Below are 15421 nucleotides of genomic sequence, written 5' to 3'. Positions count from 1 at the left end.
GAACGAGACATGGTCGAGGCCGTGTTTATCGTCCGGGTTAAAGAGTTGAATTGGCATAAGGTTATATTTGTCCATATAATCATACAGGGTTGCAAAGCGGGTTAAGTTTGAAGTACATTTTGCGAAGAGAGGAAACAGCTATCCTCTCGTTTATATAATCATGTTTTTATGTTTATTGTGTAATCCGGAAACAGGAGTTTAAAACCATCAGGAAAAAAAAAAAAAAAAAAAAAAAAAAAAAAAGCACACACACGCCCGCGAGGTGGGGCAATGCCCTTCGCTCCCTGCGAGCTGTGTGTCCCCTTTGTTTAAGTTAATACCGTTGACAAATGACGATCATGTATTTATGCTGGCTTTATTTTATTTTGCCCCCCATTTAGGGAGTCCAGAATTACAAGGGACTTACAGTGATTTTTTAATTGTGAGAATTTCCTCAGACGACAGATCTCTGCTCCCCGCGAGAGCGCTGAGGGCCATGAGACAGGTGTCTGGTTTAGGGACGGACACTTTATTTTTTGTCACAAAACAGTAGGTATCCGTTAATAAGTTGATGAGAGTCTCGGGGCTCTGCTTCTGCCTAGCAGTCACCATAGAGGTGAGGCAGAGCTCCAGGTAGCCTCTCAGGTCTTTTTCTTCTGGTTTGTGGGTTGTTATGAACACAGAGTCTCTGTGACTATCGACTTTTTTGAGGACTTCTGCTGTCAGTTCCCTTTCCTGCGAAAGTTTAATGTCTCGCTGTTTTTGTTTCAGGTCGGTTTCGATCTTTTTCATTACTATACTGTAAATTTGATCGGCCACTGAGGCGACAAATTCTTCTTGGTTAAATGGCTTGTCTCTTCCCTTGTTTAGTGGACTCTTTGCAGTGCGGTGAGTGCCATTGTCCGCCTCCTTATGGTTTGTTTTGACTGAGCTTTTCACCAGGGGTGAGGGGGGGTGTTTATCTTTGTTGTAACGGCCGTGGCGAACGGCATTAGCGTATCCAGTTTGGGGGGTTGAGGTCTTTTGGGGAGCATCCGCTCTCCAGAAACTGTCTTTTTGTTCTCGTGGGGACTGGGGGGGTGCTGCTCTCTGTAGTCTTTCTGCGTTTTCGTTGTTTATTTCTTCTTTTGCTCTTTGCATAGCCTCGGTATACGGAATATAGGAGGCTGCACGAATCCTGTTCGCTCTGAGCCTTACCTTATACTCCGCACAGCCGAGGTATGCTGCTGTGTGATCACCCCCACAATTCACGCAGTGACGGTCCCGCACACAGCCATCACGGCCATGACCTTTGGTCCCGCACTGGGTACATGTGGGGGTGGGTGCTTTGCATTGGGCCGCCCCGTGGCCAAACCGGTTGCAATGACTGCAGCGGCGGACAGGGCAGGCATAGGGCTCTACTGAGTATTCCTCTCCCTGGAGAGACATAATACGTGGCAAGACTGCCGTTTTGAAGGTGACTTTTACTGCTTCGGACAGTTCTTTGTCCTTGTTTTTTAACCTGTAAAAACGTTTGACTGTCTCTCGACCTTTTTGGGCTGGACATCCGGATTCTGTTTGGATTTGAACTGTGATTTTCATGGTGAGTAGTTCCTCATCAGAATGTTGAAGGGGGACCTTTTTTATGACTCCCTCTGTGATGGGTTCAGGAATAAACGATCTGATGGAAACACCGGCTATGTTGGTTAAATGTAACAGTTTCTGCTGTTGTCTGCCACTGGAGCATCCGATCAGCCACCTCTCCCCTGCTAAAGGCCGAAGAGAGATGACGTCACCAATGGTTGAGTTCAGGGTACGGAAGCGCCGGAGGCCTAGCCCTCTAAAGGTGGCCACTCCTTCTTTAGTGTCTTCAATAATAACTGGGTATTGTACGTACTCGGGAGTAGGTTGCCTCTCTTTGAAAAGAGACCGCCTTGCCCCCTTTCCTGTTTTGTTTCTATTTTCAGAAGTGAAGTTTTTTTCGGATTCTATGTTTTGTTTTGTTTTGGTCAGGTTTGCTGCCGGGTTCCCATTTTGAACGACATTCTTTGCTTTTTGAATTTCATCGTTATTAAGCGAACGTTTTCTTTTGTTTTCCCTCAGAGTTATCTCCATCTCATGGATGGTGTTTTCCTCTGAAGAGCTCGACCTTATTTCGATGTCAGAACTGGGTTCAAGTGGGACAACTGTCTTGTGCATAGGAACATGATGTTCGATTTTTGAATCGTTATGTTTGCTCACTGTAGAGACATGTTTTGTGTTTGTCTCGTCTGAGTTTTGCTTCACTGACTTCTGTCCTGGTTCATTGCTTTTACTTACTGGGGCTAATTTAGACGTGGATGCAGTCTCAGTCCCGTCAAGACTATCTCTCTCTAGACTTTGTTTTGGGGCATGCACCTGCGTTTGTAATTTTGCTTTCGGGTCCATTTTTGTTTGTTCTTTTGGATTTGGGTTACTAAGCTTCGCCTCTGGCCCTTTAAGCTGTTTGTTTTTTTCTGGTTTTTGTTTTTGTTTTTGTTGTCCTTTTTTCTGGGAGGCCTGGGCCTTAGCCTTCGAATTTTTGTTTGTTGGCATATCTGTTCGTACTTTTTTTGCGGGGCTCTCTGCCGCCAACCCAAATTCAATGGACAGGTCAGAGTTCTCCTGTGGAGATGGAATGTGAAAGCTCCACAATTCTTCGCTAAGTTTGGATGTGTTTCGTGGCAGCTCCGAAAGGAAGCTGAGGTCAAAGAGGCCGTTACTATCCCAACTCATCGTTCATGCCAGAAGTAGAGAACCATGACAACAAAGGACAAAACAATGTTCATAAAGACCGGGCACAGCAAGCCAGAAATTTGCGTACACTACAGCACCAGGGCTATTTGTTTGTTTGGAAAAAAAACACAAAAAAAAACGGTTTAGCAACTCAGGACCAAAAGGTGAGGCAAAAGCAGAGCCGGGACAGCTCACGGACTCAAAAGAAACAAAGATCAACAACAACCACGAACAAAAATGGTGTAAGAATCAGCATCAAGGCTATGCTTACCACAGGGCATAGAAATAAAGAAACAAAAGAAATAAAAGGGCCTCAGCAGCGAGGCGCGGAAATAAAAGCGACCAGAGTTAAATCAAGCCCCCGGTTAAGGTCGAAAGAAAGTCACCGGAGCGTTGAGCGGAACAAAGCAAATAAAAAGCCCAAGCATAAACGCAAGTAAACAGCGGCCAAAACAGGCAAAGTGAAAAGCACAAACCGTACAGCACTTATTGTAGCAGGCCAAGTAATAAAATCAGGTAGTTAGAAGACAGGTGTAAGCGCGTTGAGCGTTTGAGGCGTGAGAGCGAAACAAAGCGAAGCAAACCTAAGCGCAAAATAACGCAGTGGAAAAGCAGGCAATGTCAGGCAGACCGCTCACCCAGCACAACACCGCACAGACACAAGGCACAAGAAACGTAGAGATGTGAGCGATGTAATTCGATGTGAGAGCGAGGTGACAATGCGACTTCTCTCAAGCCCGTCTGAGTTGTGAGTTCTGCTCTACTCTAAATGTTCGCTCTTTTAAAGACAGGTCACTTCCGATTGCTACCCGGTGTCAGACAACGGGGGGCGTTCTACTTAAAATGCCTGCCCAATGAAAGGGATCGTTACCGAGGCATGAAGCCGTGTCGGTGTCACGCACCGGAAATATTACGCACACCGGATAAGGCTCATTAGATTACAAGCAGTGTCAAAGCTGATACACAGAAGGGGGGGGGGGGGGGGGTAAGAGACTAAAACCTCCAAGCCACCTGGCATCTTCTATGCTCCCGCAGTGGGGCACTGCGGTTATGAAATTAAAGGCCCCTCCTGTTTTTGGAACCGCAGGAGCTTTCTAGTTTGCTGTTAGGTAGATGTTTGGTTCCTCTTTCCTGTCATGCTCTCCTTTTCTTCATGAATTCTTTTCTTTTTTCTGCCTTCTTGCTCATTCACCTGTATTTTTTCCAAAAATCTCTTCTCTTTCCGCTTGTCTCGCGATTCATGTATAGTTTAATCTGTTAGTGTTCTGATGTAAGTCCAGCAGTAGATAGGTTAAGCCTATTTTAACATACTGGAAACTGGTAATCTTCCAGTAGGTATTAATTTAGTTTTACTAAAGCCTGCTGGGACACAAGTAATGGGTTAGTGCATTTGTAAACAGGAATCGCTTGACAAGTTGCCCCCTTCATCCCCCCCTTCCTCGTCCTGATATGGCTCTGCGTAGTCGGCTGGACGTTAAGCAACAAATAAACAAACAAACAAACAAATCTTCTATGATGTACCCTGTCAAAAGAAATGACTCCCACTTGACAAAACGCCGAGTCCAACGATACAGACAGGCTGGCGGCACATTACATAATGACCACCTAAATCTGAGATAAGAGATTAGAAATGCATCCGGTCGGGGTCTACCCTACGATAGTAAACACACAATGAAGTACAATCCACAAAGACAACCAGGTATTATTTAGTCACTCCTTAGGCACTGATGGTTAGAGGTTACGCTGCTGCTTCTCATCATTTCAAGTTAGGGATTTAGCACAAAGGGCATTTTTTAAAGGTAAACCCAATGTGACTAGCACACACACACAGGGAATAGCTATAGACAGGGGAGGCAACTGGGTCGGGCAGGAGATAATCACACACAAAGAGACGGGGTACGCCACTTGGCTACACACGTATAACATGAGACCCACATGCACTAGACAATGGAAGTTGAGGTCCTCGTTCAATACAACAAATGCCAGTATTATATTTCAGACTCCTTTTGGAGGAATGTGTGGGGTTTGGGTGTTGAACTTGAAGTGGTAGATTGTTTGCACAGGTATGAATGTTCGTACGTTCGAACGTGCACACATGTATGCAGGCATTTGTTTGTCAAGCAGGAACATGCAACATTGTGTTGACCGTATGTGAGTGCGTGTGTAATAAAACCAACAACAAACAATACAAAAAGCTCCAGCTCTGCTTCTTCACCAGTCACAGACGCATTGCGTTGTTCAGCTTTCCAGAAATATATTAACTCAGTCAGAACCCGCTTCATGAATATTTTATTTCAGGAAAAAGTCAATCGAATCTACACAAAAAAAGGTTATTGCGTTGTTCTGTCTTTGAGACTGTATCACATGATATTGAGCTACTAGAAGAAACATGTCTGTGGCATAGTTTGACCCAACAGATAGAGAAGTCAACAGAGGTATTCTGCCGTCAGCAGCTTTATTGCTGTTTTGAATTTGATCTTGCATAATTTTATTACATAATTTTGCAACACACAAAGAAATCGTAATTGAATATTTTACGCAAAATTGAATAATTCGCAAACATGTTTGTATGAACAAATATTATTTTAAGAAAATATGAGTGTGAGGATGGACGTATTTTGAGTGAAGTAGCAGAAATTCTTTTTAAGTTCTTTAGCTACATGCACACGTTCTGTTAATTACGTTCTTAGCAGGGAGATCCAGATTAATAATACTGCTGTGACAGGTTGTGGTTTCCATACACACTTTGAATAGAGGAAGAAAAAAAAAGAAGAAAAAAAAATATGTGCACATAGGATTAAAATATTAAAGTGTACAGAATAAAAGCAACATATGTACAAAAACAAATCTCGTGGTTCTCTTGTCAAACCCACTGTAGTAAGCACAGAATAGGAGAGAAGATTTTGGAGAAGGTGGCTTAACCTACTGAAGTAAATGATCAAGAGGATTCTAAGCATCCAGTGCTAAAGCTCTCAAATCACAAGACAAACTCACTTGTTGTGGCTATCCGAACTGTTGATTTAAAAAAAAAACATACCCACAAATTGTAAACATCTATTACAAAATTATAGATATTGTATGGATCTGTCTTTGTAAAATATACTGTACAGAAAATGTTAAATAATCTGCACAAATCTCGTGGTTCTCTTGTCAAGTAGTAGGCACAGAAAAAAAACACAAAAAAACCCTGTGTTTTGTCTTGTAAATTATACTTTACTCAGCGAGGGAGAGGAGATGGGCACCGCCCTCATAAAAAGCTGGCCCCCAGAAAAGTGGAGATCTCTAACATCTCTCTCCCCTACGACCAGATGGTTATGGGAATACCTTTACCTTTTAAATGTGTACAGTATTCTAAGAAAAGAAAAATTCTTCCTTTTTATCATATCAATTGCCTCCCTTGAATTTTATTTGTAAAATAATTCTGAGAAAAAAAGCGTTCTACTTAAAAGCAGTGCAATCAAGAAAATGGGTACAACCTGTGTGTATACCTTTATTCCTTATTCTTTTTATTTAATTGAGGATGTCACTACGCAGTTTTATTGATTTAAAAAAAAAATTGCTTCAAATTATCTCCCTTGAACAAACACTTATTTTTACAATTAAATTTTGTTTACACGAAGAGGTAGTTTTAAGGGTATATACAAGAAAACAATATTGCAACCTTAGATGTATTTACATTTGGACTAATTCCATTAAAAAAAATTTCAAACTATAAATGATACATCAAAATAAAACAGATTTTGGGGCTGTGCACAAGCTAATAGGATTAAACACGAAAGTCGTACCGAAGAATCGTCAAATACTTTTGCTAACAGCTATACTTAAACATTAGAAAATATGATCTGCATCTCTTGTTATGAAGATGATGGCACTGGTCCGCCGAAGTGCATGCCATATATGCTTTACTGTGCGCTCTCCCTCTCAATGGTCTTTCCCTGGCTGACTCGATTCTGAGGAGATAAAAGAAAACACATTCAGTACAAGCTGTAAAAAATAACAACAAAACTAGTATTGCTTACAGTAGCTGCTGGTTTCTGAGTATTTGATTGAAGGCCCAATCCGACTTATAAGAAGTTTACCCGACTGTCGCAGATTTGGTCAGGTAATTGCATAGAGTAAAATCATGCCTCAATTTGGTAACATACAAACTGCAATATTCTAAGGCTGTGAGTGTGAGAATACATCGGCGCCACTTTTTAAAAACTTTCTTTTTGTGTGTGCGCATGTTTTAGTGCCAAACATGAATAGGCCGAGTGCTCTCTCTGCAAAACTTGTGTGAAGCTTCAGAGCTCTATCAATGGTTTGAAAGAAAAAACATACTTTTCCATTTTTGACGTTCTTGTTCCCTTCCCTGTGAAATTTACTGTCCGTAGGTTACCGGATTTTGTTAATGTCCGTGAAAACCTCAACTATTCATTGCTGAGTGCCCAGTGATAGCTATCCCCCTCAACGACCTAGCACTGCTGAATCCTGATTCTTCCCATTGTTTGATTCTGTAATGAAATTGTGTAGTTGGTAGTTATGTGAGCTTCTTCTTGGGGGTGGGGGGGGTTATTAAACCATCAGATCACAAAGTAAGACTTCATTGTAATGTGCAGATATTTGTTCAGGTGCCCACCATTTTCTATGTGAAAACATGTTGCTAACTAACATGAACCCAACCTTAAATCATGATGTAGGTGAGTAGCCCATCTAGAAAAAAAGAACCTGTTCTAATTCGGAATTAGAACAGGTTCGTTTTTCTAGATAGGCTACTCACCTACATCACGTTTCATGGTTGGGTTCATGTTAGTTAGCAACATGTTTTCAAATTCTCATCAGGCAATCACGGCTGACACTAAACACAGAACAGGTGGGAAAGACATAATTCAATTTACTCACCTTCCTTGCATTGTGAGACTGGCCATATGAATCTGCTGAAGTAGTTCCTGCACATATTTAATCACATATTCATCTTAATAACGTGTTAATATCGCTTGTTCTAGCAAATCAGACTTGACAGTTTTCTGAAGGCTGGCACAATTTAAGAGCTTGCCTGTCCCCAATCATTACAATAAGAAACAACATCTAGTATGCAAGTATTTTCAGGGTATGAAGGTTTTAATATAATGTCGGTTCTTCTGGGGGCATGGAGAAACACCTTACACAAAGTAGAACATACACAACAAATTTCAAACAATTGAAGTCACACCATAGTTTTACTCACAAACAAACAACAGCAATACAATAAACAGTCTGCAAACGCCTACATGTTGTCTACACTAGGTATAAAGAAACAAAGAAGCCCATGAAGACAGGCTTTGTCAAGTAGACCATTATAGCGAATGAGCAACAGCTGATGATCCAGACCCAGGGCCGGACTAGGCGAAGAGGAGGGGGGGGTTGCCAGTGGTGGCCCAGGGGGATGTCCCCCCTGGCGGCAGGGGCGGATCAGTTCATTTTATGACTGGTTTTTTTCAAAAGTATATTGTGAAGATATGGGTGTGAAGGCGCGAAGCGCCGAGCCGACGGCGCGAAGCGCCGAGCTTGCTAGGGGGGTCCGGGGGCATGCCCCCCCGGAAAATTTTGAAAAAAAGGATGCAAAATGGTGCAATCTGGTGCATTCTGAGGATGATCATTACCAGTTTTAGGCAGCAGATTTTGTCACTGATTAATACCCCAAAAATTGAAACTCAATGTAAAATAAAGAAATGCATACCTCATTCAATATTTTTATTTTTTGGCTGGGGGGGGGGGTCCAGAAACCCTAGAACCCACCCACCCCCCCTCGTTGTGGGGGTCAGGGGGCGAAGCCCCCTGAAGCTGACGGGTAGGTCATATTCTGAGATAGGAAAATGGTCGCTCCTTGCATGAAACGGCATAAAATAAGCAATAATAAAAAACAATGAAATAAGTAAGGTACATGTTTAGGCTAGGGGGGGGGGGGGGGGGGTTGCGCAACCCCCATAACCCCCCCGGTAGTCCGGCCCTGAGACCACCAAATTGACATGATTTCCCCTTATTCAGTTTGTGATTGTAGTCATATTGACGATGCATGACTTCAATTTTTCTAAGTAAGTCTCTTGGTGCGTTTACGGATACATTCATTGTCACAATTACGACATACTAATGTCTAACCTGGGTAAACTTCAATTCATGACTTTTTTTAACTGGCATAGACATTATGAGCATACCAGAATTATTTTCCTGTTAGACTGTTTTCTTCTTTTTCTTCTTCTGCGTTCGATATTCATGGCTGTCATATCGTCAGGTCAGTGGCTGCCATGAAGTCTGCATAAACCAATTAAATAAATAATTAAGGAAACAAACCACCCTTACATCATAATAAATCAGAACCATCAAAACCACCCCCCACCCATCCAATAAAACCTGCATACAAAAACACTTCAAAATAAAAAAATGAAAACATTTAATTCCACTTCAAAAATATAAAAGTTGTTATGCTTTATTTTCATTATCTCTTTACACACACAAAAATTGCTGTGCAAATCTTTTTAAAAACATCAATGCCCGAGACACCAGTAACCTGTTTATGTTGTTGACCTTGTAGCTTTTCAGTTTAAGAGGCTGTTCAAAAAACCGTTTCCCTGGAATCTGCACTATGATAACCATGAATAATACCATAGGGAAAATATTACATCACCAAGACCTAAAAAAATAACACCAACCGACACTCCTCACCCTTATTTCACCCACTATGCCAACCCAAAGACTGGAAAATAATAATCAAATACAGAAAGAACAAAAATGCTTGATTTCATTTCTTCAATGATAAGTTGAAAATCTTCATTCTTCATAATAATGTTATTGGCATAATGTGTAATTGCCACAATTTACAGAGTTTTATGAAAAAATGATGCGATAAAAATCAAAGGGAAAACATTTGTTCATATACTGATACCTTATTTACCTTGTGGCTTGTGTGCCCCAGGTTTATGAGCTGCTCAAACGTCCATTGCTCCTCAGTCTGCAAGAAATTAAGCGATGGCCTGAAGGAGAATGGAGAAAAAAATCCTTTGTCAGCACCCTGTGTATGTGTGTGGGTGGGTGTTTTAGATAAATAGGCAGGGTGGGGGGTGTGTGGGTGTGTGCAATAGGTACCACGCCTAATGCAGTCTGCAAAACAAGTGCAACACTTCTACAGAGCTTTTATGATACAAAGCTTCAAATAAGAAACACATTACAATCAAATGAAAGCTGAGCCTGTCATTGCAAAATAAGAAGGAATATACAACAATCCAGTGGCATGTAAAATATTGTTCCTTCAGAAAGATGGCTCTGACAGCAGAAACAATTTAACTTGAAGTTTGAGTCAAAAATTATTTCTCTACATTAGCGAACGTAGGCTACTTGCAGTTATACCCCTCACACATGAAATATTCACAGATTGAATAACAGTTTGTTCCCAATGTTGCTTCCGTGTATCGGTTAGATCCATCTCGGTTAGATCCATCTGCAGAGTACGGATTGTCATCCGTTTAAAAAGGAAAAACAATCAGAACTTGTCATCAGTGATCAACCTACCTTGCAAGAGTGGGGTGAAACACTCACTTCCTGCCAACATGTCTGCAAAAAAAGGAAACAATGCCAATGAAAGCTTAAAATGATTCTTTTGTTCAATATGTGTACACGTGCTTCATTTCTGGGGTGAAAGTGTAAAATATATCGATGGATTGATAGAACAATATAGCCTCAAGTTCACCGCACCAAAAAATACTTATCAATCAACATTGTCATCACTCGATCAGCTATTCCATCTCTTTCATGTGTGTGTGATGGTGTGAGCGTGTGTGTGTTTGTGTACGCGTGTGTGTGTGTGTGTGTGTGTGTGTGTTTGTGAACAAGCTTTGAAAAACGTATGTTTACCTTGCTCTAGATCTACTGATTTTCGTAGGCGGAGACTTCTCTGCCGTGAGGGCGGCTTCGTTTCCCTGGCAGAATTCAACATCTTGTACAGATCTGCCGGTGATTTTCTTTTCCTCCGCTTCGTAAGTCACTTGATCCACAGATTTAACGAACATTGAATGTTCTTTTAGTTCTTGTGACGGAAGTACAATCAAGGAATTAAGTGGGCATTCCTGAGTCCTCTGCTGGCTTCATGTCCACAAAGTAAATCGCACAAACTTGCAGGGTTTGGGGGGTAGTTTAATTACTTTGAAGAAGAACAGCTAGTCGTCGCTGCCCGTTCAGCATTCTTCGCGCGACTTTTGCAGAGGAAGGCATACTGCATTTTTTTTCTCCTGCTAAATGTTGCCAGGGTGCACAAACTGAGAAAGCATTCCCGATTTTCCACAATGTTCTACTTCTTTAGAGTCTTTTGCACAACATGATTTATAACTGCCAGTGTTAGTGTACGTCTAAATGATGCCTACCTGACAGCTGGGTCAAAAGTTACGTTCGAGAAAATACTCGAACTAAGTTCCAAACAACTCGAAGAGCAGACATGTAACATGTGGGATTTTGGCAAGCGGAAACGACGTAGATCTAATGTCATTCAAGGGTATCGTAATGTGGGAATGTCAAGGCCAGTTTTTGACTGGTTTTGAACTGAAGTTGGGCTCCGAATGGAAATAAACACTTCCTCCAGCTGCGCGACCCATTGATAACAACAGTTGGAACTGGTAGGAAGATGAACAGGTCTTGTGAACTGGCTACACACTGTTACGGTTCAAGTATAAGTTCAAAGTAAACACTCAACTGAGGTGGCAGGTAATGGCGGACTTGACTTCCTTCATAACCAAATATCACTCTTCTGACAAAAAAACGCAAATGCTATGTTAAACCGGAAAATACGTAAACCGGAAAAGGAAGCGCATCAAAACCAAAATGGCAGCCCCCATGAAATCCGAAAGGTCACGGAAAAAAGTCGTGAATATGTACTCCCGAATTACCCCCAACTCTCTCTTTGCGCTATGTACCGAAAGTACTGAGTTAAGGGTATATCGGGAGTACATGTGTTACAGGGCGACCAGTCTTCAATTATGGAGTAAAGTTTTGTACTGTCCAGTCGAGTGTTTGTAGTTCATGTTGCCGATCGCTTTATGTTTTGTGTAATGCCATGATCTGTTCTAAGTTAAATGTTGAGATGCACATGTCCAGTCACCTGTAGATCCTAAGCGCGCTTAGCCGTCTGTGTCCATGTTCTGACTAGTCTTTGATCCTTTGAACTTAAGCCGATCTCCTAGGGAGAGACGGTCACTTGCCTGCAGGTGGTCAGTTGCGCAACTATTATGACCGACGAGAGAGAGAGAGAGAGAGAGAGAGAGAGAGAGAGAGAGAGAGAGAGAGAGAGAGAGAGAGAGAGAGAGAGAGAGATAATACAGGTGTTTTCGTAGATATAGGCAGATATAGAGTGGGACAGAGAGAGGCAGATGGAAGAGACACAGAGACAGAGAGAGAGACTCACAGAGACATAATACAGCTCTTTCCGTAGCTATAGGCAGACAGAGAGTGGGACAGAGAGAGGCAGATAGAAGAGACACAGAGAGAGACACTCATAGAGACATAATACAGCTCTTTCCGTAGCTATAGGCAGACAGAGAGTGGGACAGAGAGAGGCAGATAGAAGACACAGAAAGACACACACAGAGACATAATAATATATACAGCTCTTCCCGTAGCTATAGGCAGACAGAGAGTGGCACAGAGAGAGACAGATAGAAGACACACAGAGAGACACACGTCAGCCGAGACACAGAGACAGAGAGAGAGACACTCACAGAGACATAATACAGCTCTTTCCGTAGATATTGGCAGACAGAGAGTGGGATAGAGAGAGGCAGATAGAAGACAGAGAGAGACACTCACAGAGACATCATACAGCTCTTTCCGTAGCTATAGGCAGACAGAGAGTGGGACAGAGAGAGGCAGATATAAGAGACGCAGAGATAGAGAAAGAGACACTCACAGAGACAAAATACAGAGAGAGAGAGGGGGGGGGGTTATTTAAATGGGTCCCCCAATTTTTAATGTCTACCCCCCCCCCCCCCCCCCCCATACATCAACTCTCCTTACCTTCTCCCTCATTCCCCCCTAAAGAACCCTTTTGAGTGGAATGTTTAAGTTTGTCAGTCATGCTGTGTATATATGTGTACTCCCGATATACCACCAACTCTGAAACTGACATTTTAACGCTTTATGGGCAGTTTTTTCTCTTCAGCCTTTGGAGGTAGTGCAACTGAAAGTGTTATTTATAACTGACATTTAATGATTTTATATTGTCAGTGGTATGAGTTTTTCTGTGCCTATCTGTATCTGGTTTGAATGTTGTGATTTTGCAGGAATAACTATGTATGATTGAAGCTTATTGTAAAGCTTTGTAAAAGGGTAACCTTTTAATGAAGAATACATTTTTCCTCAGTGTTCATTGAAGCAAACACTAAATGTGGCAGAATAGACCTTTTTCGTATAACCTTTGCCCCCAGCGTTTCGACCAATCAGACTTTAGGGCACGGCAGCCTCTCTCTGATAACCGGAACTAAGGGGCAATAGCTGTGGGCCTCTTTCACTTTCGGTGCTCGAAGTACTATTGCCAGAGGATTACTTTGAGAAATTCTGCAAGAAAACGGATTATCTTGTTCAAAATCATGAACAAAAAGTCAAGGACATGCACGAAGGTATGGTTTGAAACAGCTATTGGTGGTATATGGACGAAAGACTTGGCGAACTTCCCCTGCATAAGCGAAGCAGAGGTGATCTACCACAGATCTACAGATCTCTGGATCAACTTTCTTACTGATACTACTGCGTCGACGTTCGACAAGTTATACGACGCATCCAGCGCAAAGAATGCGAACCCTTGGGGTAAACGATAGATATACTGTGTGCATAAAATGTCTTTCTGCATGGCACAACAGCTAGTAAGCAACTGTGGTGATCAGACTCAGAGCGAGTGTGCTGACGTCAATGAAGCAGACTCGCAACGAAACTTGTGTATGCTGTAGTGACGCTGACCGGACAGGCACTTGGAGCCTTCTGCGAGTGTATTGCTTGGTAAGTGTTGTTGGCCTTGTATGTTTTGTGGGATTAACTTGATGGCTGCGTTACTTGGTATCTTACACAATCAGTTTTCATACTCAGTCATATAATGCATGGCACACAAAGTGACAAACACACACAGAGATTCATAATTCTCTACTGAAAATGTCTGCATGCAAAAGCTGTCTTTTTTGACAAAGTTATGAGCAGCATGTTTATGTAATTTCAATCAGTATCTCCAGGAGACCAAGCCATGTTGGCTAGGCATGTTCAATATACCAGGTACCTGAGTGCGGAGTTTTATTTACATGAGTTTGTAAATCCTCTTGCAATTCAATGGTACATTTCTGGGAATAAAAAAAAAATGATTCAGCATGAGCTTTATCGATGTCTTGAAAACTGCATCACTATCTGTATCAAGTAACCTCCTTAAGCTAGGATTCCATTCTTACGGCTGCGGTGCGGCTCCGGCGACGGCAGCGGCGACGGCAATTTGAAAAACATTGATGAAAGAAGGGATGACCCCATTCACACGGGTGCGGGACGGCGACGGCGACGACGACGGCCCGGCGTGCGTGCGTTTTTTCAAGAAAGCTCCATGTGGCTTTCTGGACTGCCGTCGCCGGACGCCGTCTGGTATTTTGTGGGCGTGTCTCTTTTCCCGCGTTTTTCTCAGAGCCTTTCCGAGCACAAAGAGACGAAAATACTGCTGAAACCTTTCGCCATCGAGTTGCAGTTCTTGAACAAGATGGTGATGGGTTCCATACTGCCGTCTTTTCTCCAAAATGGCATGCACCCACCAGCGATGTCGTCTCTTTTGGCGTTTTTGACTCACATGCGAAGCAAAAGTGAGTCTATGTACTCACCCGAGTCGTCCGTCCGGACGTCCGGACGTCCGTCCGTCCGGAAAACTTTAACGTTGGATATTTCTTGGACACTATTCAGTCTATCAGTACCAAATTTGGCAAGATGGTGTATGATGACAAGGCCCCAAAAAACATACATAGCATCTTGACCTTGCTTCAAGGTCAAGGTCGCAGGGGCCATAAATGTTGCCTAAAAAACAGCTATTTTTTTACATTTTTCCCATTTTCTCTGAAGTTTTTGAGATTCAATACCTCACCTATATATGATATATAGGGCAAAGTAAGCCCCATCTTTTGATACCAGTTTGGTTTACCTTGCTTCAAGGTCAAGGTCACAGGAGCTCTTCAAAGTTGGATTGTATACATATTTTGAAGTGACCTTGACCCTGAACTATGGAAGATAACTGTTTCAAACTTAAAAATTATGTGGGGCACATGTTATGCTTTCATCATGAGACACATTTGGTCACATATGATCAAGGTCAAGGTCACTTTGACCCTTATGAAATGTGACCAAAATAAGGTAGTGAACCACTAAAAGTGATCATATCTCATGGTAGAAAGAGCCAATAAGCACCATTGTACTTCCTATGTCTTGAATTAACAGCTTTGTGTTGCATGACCTTGGATGACCTTGACCTTGGGTCAAGGTCACATGTATTTTGGTAGGAAAAATGTGTAAAGCAGTTCTTAGTGTATGATGTCATTGCTAGGTTTAGTTATTTGACCATGTCAAGGTCAAGCATGTGAGTCGTATGGGCTTTGCCCTTCTTGTTTCATTTGGCGGTACGCTAATAATATTAACATAAATTGTTCTTCATTATAAATGACAGTTTGCATGAGACGAGACCAATGTGGAGCCATGG

At 42.2% G+C, this 15421-nt stretch overlaps 1 long non-coding RNA gene across 1 annotated transcript; it reads right to left on the bottom strand.

Annotated features, from left to right (window-relative positions):
* Positions 1-9625: 9625 nt before the first annotated feature.
* On the bottom strand, positions 9626-10851 carry LOC138950101 (uncharacterized). Its single transcript, XR_011450495.1, has 3 exons — positions 10579-10851; positions 10237-10278; positions 9626-9701 (listed from the first exon to the last, which is right to left on the bottom strand). It is a non-coding gene; the product is annotated as an uncharacterized lncRNA (long non-coding RNA).
* Positions 10852-15421: the final 4570 nt, after the last annotated feature.

Source organism: Littorina saxatilis, linkage group LG16 (genome assembly GCF_037325665.1).
Source record: "Littorina saxatilis isolate snail1 linkage group LG16, US_GU_Lsax_2.0, whole genome shotgun sequence".
Lineage (NCBI taxonomy): Eukaryota > Metazoa > Mollusca > Gastropoda > Littorinimorpha > Littorinidae > Littorina > Littorina saxatilis.
Note: the sequence above shows the minus strand (reverse complement) of the source record. Positions and strands in the feature narration are given on the sequence as shown.